Source organism: Cynara cardunculus (assembly GCF_001531365.2).
Source record: "Cynara cardunculus var. scolymus isolate 2C chromosome LG 2, CcrdV1, whole genome shotgun sequence".
Classification (NCBI taxonomy): domain Eukaryota; kingdom Viridiplantae; phylum Streptophyta; class Magnoliopsida; order Asterales; family Asteraceae; genus Cynara; species Cynara cardunculus.
Genome location: NC_037529.1, coordinates 63,739,107 through 63,743,420, shown reverse-complemented (window position 1 = coordinate 63,743,420; position 4,314 = coordinate 63,739,107).

Sequence of the window (4,314 nt, the reverse complement as noted above, 5' to 3'; positions counted from 1 at the left end):
GATGGAAGAGACGAGGTGAAGGAGCTGTGCTAATTAGGTTTTCCAATTTGAAACAAGGGTAATATAGTCAAATCATATTTAATCCCATGTTGTTCCACCTTTTTTGGTGGAACAAAAACCACCAAGTTTTGTCCCATGAAATTTAATAATAGTCACATCTTGTCCCATGTATTTTTTGTCCATGGCATGCCAAATATAGAACTATTTTTTTTGTCTCGTCCCGTCCCACGTAGTCTGCATACCAAACGCACCCTAATGGAACTATTGAGAGGTAAACAAACAACCCTTAAATTACATTCTTGGTCTCTATGGTTTTAATAGGAAATAGAGTAAACTACATTTTTGGTCCCTGTGGTTTTAATCAATAAGAAAATGTTTAAAATGACTAAAATACTCCTCATTAAATTGAACTTAATAGAAAAAGTTTACGATCGTTAGAAGAAGGGACAAAAATCGTTGCAATGTGACAAACATGAGGGAAAAATCTGTTAAAATAAAGTTGAGGGATGAAAACCATTGAAATTGACAAATTGGAGGACTTAAATTATAAGTATGTATAAGAAACTAAAAAATAAATTTATAAAAATTGGGTTTAAAAAATCTTTAAAAGTTAGATTTTTAAAGAATCCTTATAAATTGTATAAAAAATATGTGCAGATTTATTTATTTATGTTAATTTAATCATATAAAAAAATATAATCACTTTCATTAATTATGTTTAAATAAAATTACTATTGTTGTATTTAAATACAATTACTTTTTATATTTAAATATATTCATAAATAAAATTAATTAAATACAAAACTTTTATACAATTTTATAAAACTAAAACTGATTAGATACCAAATCTCTAAAAAAAATTTTGTCATATAATTATAATATATGAACAAAAACTATAAAAAAATCTTTCACAATGACTTTTGCTTTAAGATGTCATCCAAAACCTTCTTTAAGATGAAGAAAAATATGAGAGAAATAATTAAATTCTTTTTATTTAAAGAAAATCTTTAAAAAAATGATTGTTTTAGGCAAAAAATAATAATTTTATTTATATTTTCTGAAATAAATTATTTATTTAAAAAAATTTAACTTTTAACTTTCATTGAGATGTTGTAAGTGACTATACAGCGCGTCCCCAACAATAAATGCTACAAATAAAAGTCAAAATTGTTGAACTATCAAAAGAAGCCAAACTTGACTTGACTAGTTGACTTCCCCATATTTTGATTTTGAAATATGATCAAAAGAAGCCAAACTTTTTATTTTATATATTGGGGTGGGTTTATACAAGACACGTGAGACCATTTTTTAACATTTGAAATTTTAAAGCAAATCGTTGTGAAGATTAAAAAAAGCCGAATTTTTACAGCAAAATGTTGTGAAAAACCCTGTGAGGGTTACCTTCACAATATTTTGCTGTGAAGTTTAAGTGTAAAAAAGTGGTCTTACGGGTCTCACTGGTCTCACGTGATCCTAAGTATATATGTTTTAGTTACAGAATCATGTTAAATTTATACATTGAAAAATACAAAAAGAAAGTATTGATATTAATGTGAATAAGGAGGAAATTAGTAGAGAACTATAGAAGTGTATCTAGCAATATATAAGGGTGCATCTAGTCCGCTCTTTTTTTGGCCGGTATGCTAGCTCAGTATGGCTTTGGTTTTCATATTTTAAATGATTAAGTTATCATATATTTTTTTAAATAAATAATCATTACATTTAATAAATTGAACAAATAAATTTTTAAATTTACTAAAACCCAAAGAACTTAACAGACTTTTCATATGATGAGCGATTACGTTCTTTGGATGTTTGCTTTGAACAAATAGGTGCTTACAATTATATAAGGAAAGGAATATATAATTCTTTTTGGATGTGTCAACAAATCAGTAGTAAAAAACAATCAACCAATAAAACTGAAGAAATATATCATTTTCACTAACCATTATTTATTTCTCATATTTAAATAATAATCACACGAGAAACTACTTAGGGGCAGTTTACCAAACGCTAACCCGGGTAAGTGCTTACCAAGTCACATTACCTTATCGGATGAATATGACAAAGACCAAAAATCTTACCCGGTAAGAGCAAGATAAGGAACAAGAGTCTTACCCGGTAAGTGAAGACGACGACTCTTACCATGGTAAGAGCTTATCGGGTAGATTATTGCATACATTATTGTTTTCGTGGAGTAAAATCTTATCCGGTAAGTAAGTAATAGTATCGAATTTTACAGGTAAGCACTTATCGGGTAAGTCTTTGGTAAACGGCCCCTTATTGTTTATTTTTCCTATTCAAATGACAATCACATGAATATAACAAACATTGGTACTGTCATATTAATTTGAAAATAAATAATCAGTAGTTTCTCATGTGATTGTTATTTCCTTCATTGTGTTCTGATACTAATCTATTGGCACATTGACAGAGAAAATATATACATATTTTTTGTTTTATTAGCGTTAGTTTTATTAATTTAAAACAAATGTATAAGAACTTAATTGTTCAAATCTGAACGTTATTGAAATTTTTCGATTTCAATATGTTCAAAGACTTATCCCTTCAGTTTCTATAGAAATTTGGCGTACATTCCAGTGTTAATATGTCTATCTTATATAGTAATTGATTATTTCGAAAATGTCTAATTTATAACAATTATAGACGATCATACTTTATTTTATTTTAAGGAAATAAATATAATTTTGAACTTGTTTGTTAAAGTAAATTTTCAACTTAAAATCTCAATTTCTAATTTGGGTGATTTATCTTATCGGATAAATATGACAAAAGACAAATATCATATCTAGCAAGAGTGTTGACAAGAACTAAGAATCTTATTCGATAAGTGAGAATGACGACTCTTACCCGGTTTGTCGGGTGATTTGTTACATACGGTGCCGTTGATGAACTACAATCTTGCCCCGTAAGGTCTGTGAAATTGTTGGTTTCTATTGGAAAACAATAATTGTTTGGGTAAACGACCCCATAATACCCTCATAAACCTTGAAACTAAGGGTTGTTTACCCACACGCTTGCCAATAAGTGCTTATTGGTAAGATTTGACACTCTTAACTTAATTTTTCAGGTAAAATTGTAGTATATTAAAAAGGTAAGTATCTACCAGGTAAGAGTCGTCATTCTCATTTACCGAGAAAGACTATCCATCCTTATCATCGCTTTTGTCGGGTGAAATTTTCGTCCTTGCTATATTCATCTGGTAAGGTAAATGATTCAGTTAGCACTTACCAGATAAGCATTTAGTAACCTAAGTAAAAATGGCCCAATTAAATCTTTTTATCAAAAATCTACTGTGACACCCCCAAAAAGGGGGTAAATTGATATATATGAAAATAAAGGAAAAGGATAAATGATGTATTTTGATTAGGCCAAAAATAGAAAAAGTGAAAGAGTAAGGGGAAGAGTTGACAAATATTTAAAGGTGAGAAGGCAAGGGCTGAAATGTATGTGATTGAATTTAAAGGGGTCTGTTTTATCAACTCGGTAAAACTTTGAACTATCGAAATCTCAAAATCAATATCATCGTCTTAATGGAGGCTATCATTAGCATTCAGATCAAATTAATTTTGAAAGAGATTTTTAATGTATATCGTGAGTTATCGATTGGGGAACAAAACCTTTTTGGATTTCGAGAAACCGTGAAGAAAATGAGAGAGAAATCGATGATCAAACAAATTATGGTTTCTTTGAACGAAAATCAGTATTGGAGGAACATTTTTTAACCAAATTTGATGTTCTATATATGGTTGGTCTCGTTTTTGGATTATCGTTCGGTTGGTTTAACTTTGGAGAGCCAATGATGGTGTATTTCGAGCAAAACTCCGTTGTGGGGATGATCTCGACGACTGTGTTGCGTAAAATTCGAAACTTGAGTTGTTAATTTAATTTTAAGGTTGTAAATCATGCTATACGTCAGTAGTATCATGAGTCTGTGGAAAAGAAATGATGAAAAGACGACTCGATTTGACCATAGAGAGGTGCAAGAAGAAGGGTGAAAAACGATGTAAAAATGAACAATTTCGACGTCCAAATTTTGGGCCGAAGGTAAAAATATGTAAATCCCGCTGGGTTGTAGAGTTATTTGGGCCGAAGGTCCTTTGTTTTGTTGGTTCTGTTTGATGGGTCATATGGTGCATGGGCTTTGGTTGTAGGCTTGTAGCTTACATAGAGACCCAAAATTTCTAATACTAGAAGGGTACTCGTGCAATGTAGCGAGATACATCTTGATTTTAATATTTCATTTAAGTTTTTATCTCAGTAGATGTTATAGTATGGTCTTATGTGATTTTG